The following is a 16,624-nucleotide window of genomic DNA, read 5'->3' as shown; positions in this document are numbered from 1 at the left end:
ATATATAGTAGAATAAGAAATATAGCAGCAATCTACATAGGTGAATACATAGAGAGATATACAAATGGTTCGATGTACTCGTGCGTGATATGAGGATTGGTCGCTCGAGTGACGACCACGAAAGATGGAGGAGAAGAAGGAAAAAGCGATGCTGGAAGACGATAAAGGAGAGTAAGAGAAATGGCAAACTAGAACGAATGCATTGCATTTGCATTAAATCTTCATTCAGGCTGACTGGAAAACATGGACGTCCCATAAGACACATATACAGATGTAATACCTTCGTTCGCTTGCATGATACTGACGGAAAAAGTGGTTTTACTGTAATGAAACTCTCGTTCGCTCAGTTTCATGGTATAATTCCGTGGTTATAATAGGAGATCGTTCTCTAATTCGATGTCATTTTAAAGAACTATCATCTTGAATTTTATTCTTATGGAATACCGAGAAGCAAATATATTTATTTAAAAAAAAAATTGTTGAAGCTCTGATTGGTTAAAAAATTTTCTATTACTTTTTAAAGTACTATCTCGAATAAATAAATGTATGTATTCTTATTTGGCAACATCTATACGAATTGCATTGGCATTAAATTCTAATCGACGTTCCAGAATGGGTCGCATGCTGAGGCGTAAATATATATTTTAGTACGATAAATCACGGACCGATGTTTTTTCTTTCTTTAATCCAGCGACATTGATTTCGTATCTCTGATGGTCTCACGAGAGGCGAATATCTTTCTCTCCCTCTGTTTGCAAAGAAAAGAGTAACGTTAGTTCTCGTCACTGTGCCAAGAATCCTTTCTTCCAAGAATCCTTGCTTCCTATCCTTCTACTTTTCACTTATGAAAATTATTACATAAGAAAACTGTTGATCTGATCTATTCTGGATATATCTTATAAATTTAAACAATTTTATATATATATATATATATAATATAATCGTTCTAACGTTTCATTTATAAACGTTTACAGATGTGTTCCTGATAAAAAAATTAAAAAGAAAATGATAAGAGCTCAAAGATAGAAATCTCTTTGTCAAAGAAATACTATTAAATGGGAGAATTTAGAGTCTTTAAAAAACTTTGGACAGGTGAACTGGAAAGTCACGCTAAAGAATTTTTCCTTTCGTCGGGAAAGAAGAAGGTTTTCCGCAGGAAATTAAGTCAATTTCCGGCGAGCTACTAGTTCCCAGATTTACGTTAAATCGGGTTAACCTTTTTCTAGATTCGCTACCATCCGGATAAGAGATTTAAGGCCCGCTCGACCCGTTCCACACGTTAGATTCCGTACTAAGCTCGAGACGTTGTTTCAAGCTGAAATAAGTTTAGGTTCCGAAGGTCTACTTTCCAATTGAATCGAAGCGGTCGAATTTTTTTATATCTAGGTAATATGATCTTTTCTTTCCCCATTCCCTTTAAAAGTCACCTCTTTTGTGGAATTAAATTTGTCGAGCTTTCACGGTTGACATTGAGTTCCAGTTGTTTCGAAGATAACACAGTTATTTCAATTTAAGTTCATCATAATAATTTTATATTAAACTTTTCGTGAAATTTTGCGTATCAAAGTTTCCTTCGAATGAAAGAAAATGAACAGATATCAATTAATTAAAACAATTTTGAAAATGTTGTTCCAATAAGGAATCATTTCTACTGTCTTGTATTCTTGCTTTCTACTGTCTTCTATGATTGCAAAACTAAACGAAAATTTTAAAGATAAAACGTCCTTTAAAAGGAAGAGGAACAGAGAAAAAGGGAATAAAGATTAAAAAGGTTTGATACATTGTATGTACCAAAGTTCTTTTACATGAACACGAGCTAGATGTGAGATCTGCATTCAATTTTTGCATCCCTTTCTAATGCAGAAATTCGAAATGACCTTAGGCAATATAAGTGAATACATGTTCTCACATAAATACATTAGTAAAGAGAGAGAAAGAGAGGGAGAAAGAAAAAGCGACGTAACACAACACACACACACACACACACACACACGTTTATACGTTCTCTTTTCTCTTTCTCATGCATGGATTTGCTCGAAAATCCCAAACACGTGACGAATCTCATCCTGCATATGCCGACGCAAGGATTTTAAAAGTCCTGCTATGTAACCATCCTAAAGCATTCTCGTAAATTAAATTCGATCGCGATCCTCTACGTATTTCAGCATCATTCTCTTATTTCCTTTTAATTTTATCGTGATTATAATAGATATTATCACGATATTCGCCATAGGCATTGTGTCGTTGGTATATTTGAATAAAAAATTCGAGCAATTATACCTTGATCCGATTCAATCTAGGATTAACAAATTTCATCATTATAATTCCTAGAGCAATTACAATTAATGCCTTTGGAAGGTCATTCGATCATGAAAATTAGAGATTCATTATCGACTGTTGTCGTATCAAGCTAAATTATACGATCCATTGGTTCTACTACGTTCAAAATCGATTTAAAATTAAGCTGATGAAACTTTCCTATAATTTTTAGATCAGTTAAATTGAAAGTACGAAAAGGAAATATTTATTAATTTTTATTATCGAAGAAATAAAATTCCTATATTAATTTCAATTTTTCTAACATTACTCTTGTGAACGTTTACAAATTAGTTAGATATTAGATCGCGATAAGATCGAAATAAGATCGCTTGCATGTTACCACAGCATGTTCAATTCTTCGTACTCGATGCAATATCAAAATCTCATTATCTTAGAAGGTCACGATGAGACTGCGTGACTTGAGATTCTCTCTCTCTCTCTCTCTCTTTTTCTTTCTCTCTTCCAACTTGAATTCTCATCGATCTTACAACTAAAAAGATTCCGTGAGGTATCTTCCGGTCAACGCGAAGAGCCTCTCGTCTCTTTGCCCTCGAAATAACATCTTGACGCAATCGGTCTCGTCATCGGCCCTTAACTCGGCACTGGACTACCCGCGACGCAAAAATGGCGATCTTATCGTCTTTGAAGTTGAACTTAGAACAAGCACTCTATATCTTATTTCAAGAACTTGTCGGCCTAGTCTCTCTATTCAAACCTCTATTCGAACGTGTGGGTTTGATAAGAGCATCCAACATTATTAAGCATACCTTTTCTCTCCTTTTTTTTTTTTTTTATCGTAACTAATTAAGATCCTAATCAAATAGATCTTTTGTAACAAAAATTTTTTTATCTTTAAGATAAATAATGACACTTAAGAATTGTTCAATGCATTACGTTTAATATGATTTAATTGAACAAAATGTGTTGCATAAGTAATAACATCTGTATACCTATGTATAATATTTTTATAATAAAGGAAGAAAAAATCCTTGGAGGAAATAAATGATCTGTATCAAAAAATTGCAATGAATGAACATTAAAACTTATAAATTCTTACTGTTAGATAGACTTAAGAGGATAGATTGTAAAAAAGTGTCTGACGGGTGTCATGTGCTTAAAAGTTAAGAGTCAGCAAAAAAGCGTCGCGTGAGGTGTCGGCTTATTTTCGAGTAATCATGACACGAGAGGAAATTTAGAGGACGAAGGGTGTAAAGTCAATTACAACGATAGGTCAATCTTTTACATAGTAATTAATATGAATTGTCATATATTCATCAAGTGTTCTTCATTTAAATATTTCAATGGAAGCTTGGAAAGAAAAATATTTTCATTGAAAAATAGCTTTCCTTGTACTGTTGATTTCAACTTCGATTATTCATCGTCTAAACGCTAGATCAATTTTCTTTTCCCCTATTCTATTCAATTTTTTTTTTTTTCTTTTTTTCTTGTCAAAAGTTCCTCTACCTTTTCGTAATACTCAAAGAAATTGTTTTCTTTCGTTTCAATACTTCCGATGGAATCCAGAAAACAAATTGTGTTATCGAGCAAAAAGTAAAAGTTTCGAGAGAACATCGTAGGATTTATCTTACTACTTTTATTTGTACTTACGCACACACATTTATCCCGATGGTATAATTTTTTTTTCTATATAACGTTCTACTCATTTACGACATGTCGTAATGTCGCTCCTTGTATCGTATTTCTTGTTTTCTACGACGCGTACAATCACCTATAGTCAATAACGACGTCCGTGACTTATCGTAAATGACAGGACAATCAAACAAGCTTCTCTATCTTTCTTTCTTTCTTTCTTTCTTTCTTTCTTTCTTTCTTCTCAATGGCAAAAGAAATCTTCTTAAATAATGTCGAATGATATTTTATCAGTATCGAATTAAGATCGAACGATAAGAATCCTAAACAGTTTTCTTTCTAACCGCGAACTAAATCGATCCGACAGTTTGCTTTATGATGATTAACGTTCTCAAGTTCTCACGAAGAAAAATTAATGATAATGATAATGATGATTTGATCTAGCCGCGAGACGATCCTTCTGTTTTTGAAGCATACAAATTAATAAGATCGTGAATGCTTGGCTTTCAAGTCAACTTCTCTTTTAAACATCCTTGAGAATGAAGGAAGAAGATAATTAAAGTTAGAACGAAACTTAATAGAATTTCGTACAATGAAGAATCATTTTATGACAATGTTTTTCTTTGCGATGCGTTAGAATATAAATCGAAATTTCTTCAATCATTTACATACCAAGCGAAAGTGATAGTATTTAAAGGGCAAATTGACGAATATAATTCCATAATGCTGTCCGACATATAATCCATCCTCGGCATTGCCATTTCCTCGTAGAAATTTCATTTGGATAATAATTCAACATTCGATTGTGGAGGAAGTAATCTTCTAATGATTAATATTCATGAATGTAGAATTGCAGATGATATTGAGGTATGGTCACGTATGTATAATTTTGATCGAAGGGACAGAGGGTATAATCAAACGTGGGACTTGTTTCTCTCCATTAAATCTGGAATTTCAGGTAATCGGCGAACACATAAGGAGCCGAGATTGCGACGCTTCTCTTGTTGTTGATCTTACGCGAATCGACTTTAAAGGAGTTCGTACAATGTTCTACTGACATAGTTCACATTTCTAATATAATTCTCCAAGTTGCCAAATTTTGTAGAAAACTAATTTTCTACTTTTAAAGTAGTCGCTCAAACTCGACAAACTTGCTTGCGACGATCATAGAAAGATATTTTTTTCGAATACTTAGAAAAATCGAGAATCGATTTATTCTGTGACATTGAAAAAGATCCAAATTTTTCTAAAAGTCCAGATTTATGGTTCGACAAATTTCGAAAAAGTTTGTTACAATTTTTCAACGTATCACGCTCAAAATATCAGAAGCTTTGAATTATGAATATTTCATCAAAGGAATACCGACTTCCTTGTCTTTGATATTTCAATTATATTAACGACGATAAGCGAGGACTACTAATTGCGCTAATTAAAGCACGGCAATGGAATGCATTCGATTTTTTCTCGGTGACTCTTATTTCCCTGTTTATGAGGGCATCATAAATATTTTCCAACGTTTGAAATTATTCATCGTCGTTTCCCTAACCAAAACCTTATCGTTGTTTTGTTTTCTTCTACCCCCCCCCTCTCTCTCTCTTTCTCTCTCATTTTTGTTGTTGTTGAATAAATATTCATTAAACTCTAAAATCGCATCGTAAAACTTTATTTTCAGAGCAATGGTTACACTTAGAGATCGAAACGTAATTTGACACAGTGGACATGCACATAGTTCTGTTAGGAGTCCCATAAAACTAAATTATCGTTTTTAACAACCATAACGAAATTTAACGGCAAAGTATCGAGTGAAACATGGAAATGCGTGTTGAATGAGATTCGATCTTTTTCATTTCTTTCCTTTCTCCTTTTTTTTTTTTCTTTTTTTAACCGAAATTGTAAGTTACGAAAGGAAAGCCGATGATGAATTTCCGCTTTGACGTTACGATTCATCAGCTAGCGGAAGTATCGACGATCGACCGGTTATACCAAATCATTCCGTACTCGTATCGTCTTTTCTATCCTTTTTGTCAGTGCAATCAAGCTTACAAAGGTTTTTCCATTTAACTAATTAGCTAATTTTGATATAATTGATATAATTAACAATTATTAATTTATTATCATCAGAAAGGCATAGATTTACGAATTGTGCGAATAAATATTCAATGAAAATAATTATATGTCTAGCTTATTCAGTCCTAAGTAAAGAAATAAGATATAAAGAAAATATGATTATAATTATTTTTCTCAGTTAATTATATCTGTATGAAGATAATAAGAATACACTTTTTCTATAGGATTAGAAAATAATTAGTGTGCATGATGAGACAAAGAAAAACATTTTCAATTTCGAATTGTATCATGGTCTGACTTCAGTAATCAATGGGAAATAAATTTTCCAGGATCATACAAAAAGTAGTACGTTGTTAAGAAATGAAAAAGTTATGTCCAAAGAACCTTCATAGGGCGCATCGAAGTACTTTTAACATGCTTTTTCGGTGGCTCCTACGACGGCGAAAACTTTTTAGCTCCATCGATTTTTCTCCCCCAGCATTATCAAGCTGACCCGATTCCCCTCCGCCGTTCTGCTTTCAAATATACCTCTCTTTCTCTCTCTTATTTTTTTTTTTTTTTTTTTTTTTTTTTTTTTTTTTTTTTTTTTTTTAATCGCACGGTCTTTCCGTTCGTTGTTACAACGAACGATCATGCGCAACTGTATGTCAACCTCAGTGATTACAGAATGACATGTAAATTCTCTTCGACGTATTCTTTTTCGAGATATCAAACCTTTGACTTTTTGTTTAGCAAAAAACTCAAATATTATTTTACGTTCGAATCTGTCCCTTCGATTTTATCAAAAGTGATTAGAAAAAAAGTTCATTTGCATAACTTTTGAAATATCTTCATAAACTTTCTCTGATTAGCTTAATGATTAATTTAATGACTTTTAATTTAATCACATATTTTTCATAAGTTTGAATGCTCTATTTACGAAAGAAATTTGGTCATGTAGGTATATCTTTTGTACAACTTTATCTTCCAATTATCTCAAGTACCTATTTAAAAGCTTTAACAAGCGATTGAAAAAGTGCACAATAGATGGAAGAAACCGGAACTTGCGGCAGGGTGAATTTTCCAACCCTTTTATTTTCTCGTGTCATAGAACAAATATCTCCCCTTACGATGGACATCGTGAAACCTTCCGGACGGTTTACGGCGTGCTGCTCAGAGGCTGTTGGTAGGAAAATGTCAAGGAAATGTTAGCGGGTCGACGTATCCGTGTACTATCTTCTCGAGTTAACAGACATTCGAAGAAACTTTTATGTTCTTGCCCGAAGCACTACTGAATATCTTACGTATCTTTCTTTTATTCCCTTAAGAATAAACTATTTTTCTTTTAACATTTGTACACATTAATCTGCGTATTTTGAACATAATTAGTAAGTTCATAAAGAGATAGATACAAAGGTATCTTCTCTCATAAATATTTCGTAATCATGAAAAACAAGATAATATATCACCTGTTTGTTTTCTCTGTTTTTAATCCTGAACGATATGTTTTAGATTGGTTGGCATATAGTACCTATTGCACGTACGCAAAACCAACCCTATCATTAATTCAACCATACCGAGAACGAATGTTTATTCCGACCTACAGGACCTGCTATTTCATACGAGTTTACGCGACAATAAAGTCAAAAATATCTATCCTGTAACGTCAACATATAGGTATCTTCATTGTTCGAAACGGAAAGTGTGAGTTTTTTCAATCGGCAAAACAAGCTGGAAAAAGCTGATTACGATGGTCAAAATGATTTTTGACAAGAGGATAAAACAGGAAAAAAAAGTGAAAATGTATATATCTGAAAATGATTTTAATTACTTGATGTATAATTAGTAATCGATATAAAGATGAATTATCGATAATCAGCATTTCCCTTGAAAAATATTTTGATAAAAGAATGGGTTTACACAAATGCTTGAATTACCATTCATGGTAAAGAATATCGATAGTTAATTCAAAATTTTCGTATCCTTTGTTGTTTCATTGATTCAAGGTTATCGAAAAAAGAAATGAAAATATAACAGAAACGACCGACATCTGTTTCCAATTACGATACATACATATATACATACATACATACATACATACATACATACATACATACATACATACATATATATATATATATATATATATATATATATATATTCTTTGCTGTGGTGGTGCGTGCGTAACTTTTTATTACGCGGAAACCAACTTTCTCTTGTTCTTCCGTCGGCAGCTCGCTTTATTTCGCGTTTCATTAAACACTCTGTTTTCCCTTTTTTCAGTAATAATGTGGGAGTAAGAAAGAGAGAGAAAGAAAAAGAAAAAGAGAAAGAGGAGGAAAGAAACTCGATCTTATCACCAACCGCACGACGGATCTTTTCATTAACATCGATCGTGCCGCAACTTTCTTTTTTGCGGAAATTCTATTTCACGTCAACTCGGCTTGCATAATTACGTGCAACGAACATACTATCACACGTAACTTATGAATTTCGAACTCATAGAAATGGTTGTTTCTACTTTGTACTTTTGATACTAGTACCTCGCTATCTCTACCTCTCATTTTTTTGTTTCTTCATATTACTAATTCCTTCGCTTATCACAATTCTCTCTTTCTCTGTTACTTTTCTTTCACATTCTTCGTCTAACTTTAATTAGACGCTTAGAATAACGAGATAGCATTTTTAATTTTGTCTAAATAAATTATATAAATTAATCAATTATGAAATTTCAGCTCTGGTCTACTTTGCATTAATTTATGCTGAAAAATCTTCTTTCTCATTCTTTTTTCTTTCCGGCTATTTTATCAACAATGAATATAAATCATTGTATGAATATTTATACGAGAATAGAGCATAATAAATTGTAAATGTAACTTAATGTATTCGACTGTAGATTGTCAAAATTAAGGGAGAAAAATTTATATGATATCTCAACGTGTAGTATTCTCTCTTAATCTTCACATTGTCAATCATTGACGTATGGTATATTTATTGCGATATGCTAATATATATATATATATATATATATATATATATGGTAATATTTATCGCGGTTACATTTTACAAATGATATGTAAATTAGTGATGTAAAATATGCTGTTTCCATCTCGTGAAAAATCGATTTTTATGTAAGTATCCTAGTTCGTTCGATTTCACAATAAAAATTAATTAACGCGTCATTAAGTGTAATATCGAGAAAGTATTTACCCGTTAAAAGTATAAAAAATTTCGAATTTCCTGTCAAAAATTTGAAATTGTTGTTACCTGTCGAATAATTATGGGAGAACTATGCGTTAAAATAAATGACAATAAAAAATTCGCTGAAAACGAATACAATAGGCAATCGTCGAGAGTATGCTTTAATTTTGAACAGATAAATAAACGCTTGCGTCACGATATTTTGGTAGGTTCGAACGACCCATTTTATGCGCGTAAGCCGAGCTCGATTTTAATGAGAGTCCGAGGGATGAGCGTCCGAAAATTCTGTTCGTCGACGCCGTGAAAAGTACGTTCATTGTTCGAAGGATTCCAAATGATTCCACTCGGCGTCATTCTCACACAAAATAATTTTTGTTTTCTGTTCTCTTTCTCTCTCTCTCTCTCTCTCTCTCTCTCTCTCTCTCTCTCTCTTTCTCTATCTCTATCTCTCTCTCTCTCTCTGTCCATCTCACTGTCCTTTCAATATAGAAGGACAAAGTGGGACATTCCGTATATCGTATTAACTCAGCAAGGATCGTCATTAAACACGGTCGAAAGCCCCAAATAAATGCCCACGCCGTCCAATAAGAGCTATCGTATTAATTATATTCAAAATAATTGTTATGCAAACTTCTACATTATTCTGTATCTTTAATTGGTCGATATTATCCTACCATTAGTTCGAAAAATGCAGCTACTATTTCTCCCAGTAATTAAGTTTCCATCTGTAACAGCAATGAAAAGTAGATTACCTTTAAGTCCATCTCTTTTAACAAAATAGTGTATTTTTAAATAAAGAAAATTTAATAAACGCCCTTGTTAAAAATATTATGATTATTTTAGTAACTGAAATATTGTAATAAAATCTGTTATTATTAGACTGAAAAAAATTGGAAATTTTAATTGCTTAAAATTCTTTATTAACGTACTGGAAAAAATTTCACTTTTCCCGTTGATTTTAATTGAATTATTCAATTATAAATTAACGTAATACAAGTTTTTAAATCAGAGAACAAAAGTAAAATTTATACGTCCCAAACTCGCTTTTTTTTTATGAATATATTCGTATAAAATAAAAAAATATTTGAAAAGGATTAAACAAATATTTATTGTTCCATATCTTTCTGTGAACGAAATCTTTTGTGAAAACATATCAATCTGACGGAAGAACGATAAAAAGATTTTGTCTTTGTAATAACAAGCTTGACGATACGTACTAAAGTAGGCATTGTTTCAAGCTTAAATTTCGATCTCAAAAATAGATTCTAAATGTTTCTTCGTGGAAAATAATTTTTCTGATTTTTATAATTTATTTATATTGCAATTTAAACTATCTAGAACGAAATTTCTGATATTACGTTTCACTATATCCATTATACTTCGCGCACACGATAATACTCCTTTCATCGTTAATGATAGCAAGCCAGAAGTTCTAAACATTTGATAAAATCTTTTCTCCTCTCTTGCACCGTAATATCATCGACATTATCGATCGTAATCAAGTTTGATACCTTGGTTATCAACCGAAGGAACATATACCATATTATAGAAAAAGTTTCATTTCCGTAGAAAATGTCAACAACCAATTAAGAAGCTTCGATTACTTTCGTCTTCGTTGAAGTCATCTTAAACGAAATCGATGACATTGCATCAGTAACGAAAAAAATAGTATAGCTATTGAATCGCTTCAGTTGCCCGCACTTAACGGACAGGCCAATTTACCACCAAGCGAGATTGACCAATCCCAAGAGAAATAAGTGGTCAGCAATAGAGAAACGCATATATATATATATATATATATATATATATATATATATATATATATATACATATATTGTTTCAATATGAATAAATAGATATTGGATCATAAAAGTTCTAAGTAATCAAAATCCGAATTTTTTTGGACTTAATATAGAATATATTACTTAAGATTTGCATTTGTAAGATTTTTCCGGACTTCAAGAAGATATTTACAGATACGTCATACAATCATCAATTCCATAGAAGAAAAATTTGTCTATTGACATAGAATGCAAAAGCGTGAAGGATAGATGTGCTATTCTACCAAAATATCGACGAGTCTGAGGAACGACGACAACATCATAGAATTTCGGCATAAAAATCACTTTATTCACGATCCATCTATTCGACACTTAACTGAAGGACATCTGAGATTGTATGTCAATCTATTCTTTGTCTGAATGATGATTGATGATATTTCGAAAATAGGATCTAACGAGCAATGTCCTTAATTCGATATAAACTTTTAATGAGATGATGAACAATTTTGTTTACATTGAATTTAAATTTGAAAAAAGAATCGTGGGAAACACGAATTCGAAACTATCTATTCCATCGGTTATTTCTATGAGGGACTGTCACAAATCATTTGATCATCGTCAACATCGGTAGACCATGTAAAAATATAGAAACTTAATAATATGCGAAATGCTACACACGCGAGCCGTTGACAAACGACAATGCTTTGACATATCTTTATGTCTCATCGTTATAGTCTGTTACCGTCCGAGTATCCAGATGCGTCATTATTTTTTATTACCTTCGTTAGAATTATCACGATAAAAGTGGAAGGAAGAAAACTCAAGAAGGAAATAAAAAAGATGAAAGAAAAAAAAACATTAAGAACATCGAGCCAGGATCGATTTAGTTTTCCTTTTGTGAATATTCTCAAATTTTCGTAAAATTGTTCGGCTCTCATCCAAATGGATTTTCACATCCTTACAATTGAAAGAGTTCTCTATTCCAGACGTTGTACAGGATATCTTTTCAAGGAATTTCTTCTATATCATCGAATAGAGTCAAATAGAGTCATGTTCGTCCTTCGATTTCAACGAAAAATTTATGTAAGTGCACTTTAAACGTGAATAAAGAATATAGAGAAACAGCTTGTTACTGTTATCGATAGTATCTCAAAGTATATAAGATATCTTTAAAATATTTGTATACAAAAATCTTGCTATTAACCATAAAAAGACCAATCGCTAAGGCAAATCGTTATCAAAAGTTATCGTCATATAAATTTTCGTATATCGTCGTATAAATTATCGTATAAAAAGTTGAAATTCTTTATGCATAATTAAAGTTTTACTGGTGTTTTTGTAAGTCCTTAATTGAATACTTTCCTTGAGCACGTATCCAAGGAAAAAAGTGAAAAAGTAGTATGAGAGAAAAAAATAGGAGAAAAAAAGAAAACGCGTGGCATGCAGAATGAAAAAGGATATGGATGAAAATAAATTCTGGAAAAGTTAATTCGCGTCGTAGAAAATAAGAAAACGTAAGGTCCACTTTCCTCTTATGCCTGATACGGAGACATTTGGCAGATGATCAAGGATAGGCCGACTGTCAATGAGTTTGCCAAGTGAACGCATCTAAATTATAGTTACGTCACAATGAAAGACCGAGAGATCTAGTTTTATCTCTGCCAAGAGATTACACGTTCACGATTGTACGAAAGATCGAAAGTGAGGCCAGAAAGTGTCCTCAGTACGTATTTCTCGATTACTTCTTTATGTAACGTTTTAAACATTTTGTTAACACCATTTGATTTTCAATAAAGAGAATAAGAACTATTGTAATTCGATCATTGGATAACATTGATATTGACTTCTACGATCATGAAAGTAGCAGTAGTTCGTTTTGATTGTCCGTGAACGATTTCGTTCGACTATTCAGCTAGATAGAAGCTAATAAAGGTATTGCTGATGCTTCACGAGAAACGGTATCGAGCGTTATTACCGATAACAACGAGAACGACGATGCATCGCTACGTGAGTAATATCCGTGATGCGTTGACCGAGCAATGCCCGAACATTACTATTGGCGTGTGCATGACCGTCTGACAAATAATAACTACGGTTATGATAGTTGTATCTGACCAGTTTCTACTATCACTATTGGCTTGTACATTGACGAACAATCTGGCAAGTAGTAACTACCGTTATCGAGCCGACATGAGACTTTCGGACGAATTAATGACCGTTTCTCTCTCTTCCTGGATAACCTTCGACCACAGCAATAAACTTTTCGAATTTCATTTTATATGTCGCCGTTTAGAAAGTCGTAAAATTTTTTACTATCGACACGAGACGAACATACGAATTAGACCTGACGGTCCGATGAAAAACGATACTCTATGCGATAAATCTGCACGTCCTTCGAGCCAATGACGAGATTTTAAGCAACCTTGAGAATTAATACGGCAAACGTTTTAACTGCAAATTGTAGCTTATAGTTAATGTCGACAAATATTACGAGAGTATTATGCATCATAAAGATTAAGCCGATTTCGTCGTACTGATTCGACATCTCGATAAGTTAGTTCGAGCGTCCATACTTCTTTGATAGTTTTTAATTGTTAATCTTAAGTGGCACCAAAAGAAATTTGAAATTTTTCATAATGTCCAATGCATTTCTGTGATTGTTATTAATAGCGAAATTTCATCTAAAAAAATTACAATGTAATTTGTAGAATTTTTGTTTTTAAAAAAAATCTATAGATTCGTTAGTATCATTCCTATGAAGAGAAACGGATAGTAGAAATTATTAAGATTTTCTATCAGATTCAATTCAGGACATTCGAGTTCATTCATCGATTTCGTCTTTATGTAAAAATCCCAATGATAGAATTCGAAGAAAGAGACAGAGAGAGAGAGAGAGAAAAAGAAAGAGAAAGAGAGAGAGAGAGAGAGAGAGAGAGAGAGATGACCTTTTCATAACGAATCTCATTCCTCTTCTTATTTTAAAATTCTTTTTTTCTCATTGATTAAATGAACTTATTAAATTATAAAAACTGCAAGTACAATAGTAATTTTTATTTAATTAGTATTTCATAAGCACGCATTGATTCTTCGAAGGGATTTTTGCTTTATGTCGCTTCGAAAGGAAATGAAATAAAAAGGATAGAAGTGTGAAAACAATCATCAGCTTAAGAAGAGTAACGTCGATCGTGACGGATAGGGATAGGAAAGAGGGACGTAGAAGAAAAGTTGAAGGATTTCATTTTGCTTTACCCTCATGTATCCTCCCCCCCTCTCCCTCTCTCTCTCTCTCTCTTCTATTTCTTCTTCTTCTATCTTTCGATTTCTCTTTCTCGCTCCACTTCCAGTATAGTCTACCTGCTAGTCGAGAACGGTTTGTGCTTTCAAAGCTATTAAGGTTATCTTCCATTTGGAATTCTCTATCATTTTTCTTGAAAACTCTAGAAGAGCCTTTATTAAGAACTCATAGGATATCGTGGCTTTAAAATTAAATCCGCAGTCGTCGTGAGATAGCTCGGAAGAAAGAGATAGAAATGCCCACCGATTTCTCTGGATTAAAATCTCCGTGATTTCAATATTAATTGAATATTTAACGAATATATTGTTTCCACGTCAGCTGTCCAAACCACTATTTTGATAGTCATAGTCCAAAATACTTGGAATATAAAGATCAATGAAATTCTTCTTATTCTCCTTTTATTATTCATATTCGTAATAATATTTCAATTTGATAATAGCCAATGGAATATTAAATTTCTCTATTGCAATCCATTGTAACTATTCATTGTAACTATTGGCCACAATGACACTAAATTGACACAATGACCACTTGTTGAACGATTCTCGTAAAATTCACGATAATGTCTCTCAGGCGAACGGATACTAAAACAATATTTGTTCTTCCCAAAATAAAGAAGTTTGCTTATCACGTGGTCAAGATATTTTTCCAATAGGCCGTCTTGTCCTCGTATCGTTAATCATTTAAAAACAAAAATTCATTCATATAGTAAATTATTTTAGATTGAATCGTAATAATATAAGAATATTCTTGATCGAATTTAATGAGTCTTGAAGGTCACAAAAAATAGTTAAAAGTTAACATTGACGTTGTTGTATTTCTAACATTAGATTCGTGAAATTTCTTGCGTGGTATAGTTCTAGCTTATCGCTATAATATATGAAAGGAGTATGCTAATATCATCCTGACCATGATTTTGTCGACAAGCACAACTTAATGATTGTAATCCTTTTCTTTCTCTCATCCCTCCAAACACGTTCGAAATAGAACTTAGGCCAAATAATCGTGTGAAAAGCAAAGAATGATACTTTCCTCATTATATATAAGAATTCTAAAAACATGCTTATCGTGTCAGAGACGTGTTAGGCCGGGCAAACATGTGAAATATGAGTGCTCTACTTTCGTTATTATGCGTTTATACATAACGCTGCAATCTCATTTTTCGTTCAAATAAATATAAGATAAGCTAAGATAATTGCCGAACACCTTCTAACCTTTCTTTCTTCGGTCGCAAAACGATAAAATGTTTTTTTTCGCGATATTTAAATTTGGTTCTTGGCTTGTATCTGACAAGCACATACGTATTCTACTGAAAAATATATTACTCGCATTACGAAAATAACAATTGCGTTCTTCTGCACAAATAACGTCGAGGAGAGCCAACGAGCTATGGTTAGTATGTATCATGTTAATGGCGCTTGGTATGACAAGTAATATAGCGGAAAAAGACATATGCGTGTTTAGAGCAAGTATAAATACCATGTCCAACAAATGATCATTGAGAAGAAATAAGATTGAGAGAGAGAGAGAGAGAGAGAGAGAAATTTTACCATAAATTATTATCGTTTCCAACCAAGGATTCAAGAATCATTTTGAAATTTTTTGATGATAAATTACGTAAAATATAAATTAATAATTCTTCTGATATCAAATAACCGAGAAAAAACTTTGAACACGTAATTTGATCTTGATCACTCCATTAGCGATTCCCTTCCTTGGTCTTATCGTCTTGTATGGATTAATTGATAGATAGGGATTACACATTAATTAACAATCAAAGGAACGTTAGAAGACACTCGTCGAATTATATCGAGCATGTTTGAAAAGCTTGAGAAGCACGGGATGAGGGTGTATCCGACTCGAATTTAGTATTCCTGACGATTCTTGAGGTAGACAGGTAGTTAGGCAGGTAGTGAAACAGGTAAGCGTTCCGATATCGGTATGCTAATTAATGAGTGGGAGTCCTTTCGTGACTCTTGGAGCGCGTTCAAGCAAGCAACACGAATCTCAAGCGAAGCTTTCTCGCCTTCTCTTTCTTCACGGGCTCGCCCCTTCGGGTCAGGGTGAATAACGTGACGTCACAACAGGGTGTGGTGATTTACACGAGACTTCGGCATTATAACCTTTCCCTTCTCTCTTTCTCTCTTTTCTCTCTTTCACTCGATTTTTCTTAATGCGAGGCATCTGGGACAGCCAGGCGAAGCATATTAAAGCGATCTTGTATGTTCTTCTAATGAATATTTTCCTTCTATCAAAGAGATAGATACGTTCCCTTTAAAGTGCATTTTGAAATAAAATTAATGCTATCTGGGCTTGGTAAGCTTTGGATATATAGATCTATAATTTTTTTACAAGAGAGTATCATACGTACCTAAAAAAGAAAAAAAAAAAC

The 16,624-nt window shown here is 32.9% G+C and overlaps 1 protein-coding gene across 12 annotated transcripts in view; it reads right to left on the bottom strand.

Moving 5' to 3' along the window:
* The window catches only part of LOC124427924 (blood vessel epicardial substance-like), a 45,753-nt gene that overhangs the window by 14,148 nt on the left and 14,981 nt on the right, over nt 1-16,624 (bottom strand). The window contains exon 3 of one of the 12 annotated variants that reach the window (XM_046971368.1): nt 9,831-9,881. The exons of the other annotated variants lie outside the window; for them this stretch is intronic. The gene's annotated coding sequence lies outside the window, so the exon portion shown is untranslated. The remainder of the gene's footprint in view (nt 1-9,830; nt 9,882-16,624) is intronic. 12 annotated transcript variants of the gene reach the window in all.

The sequence above is a fragment of the Vespa crabro genome, chromosome 11 (genome assembly GCF_910589235.1).
Source record: "Vespa crabro chromosome 11, iyVesCrab1.2, whole genome shotgun sequence".
Classification (NCBI taxonomy): Eukaryota; Metazoa; Arthropoda; class Insecta; order Hymenoptera; family Vespidae; genus Vespa; species Vespa crabro.
The sequence above is the reverse complement of the archived record's forward strand: the minus strand, read 5'-3'. Positions and strand labels throughout refer to the sequence as shown.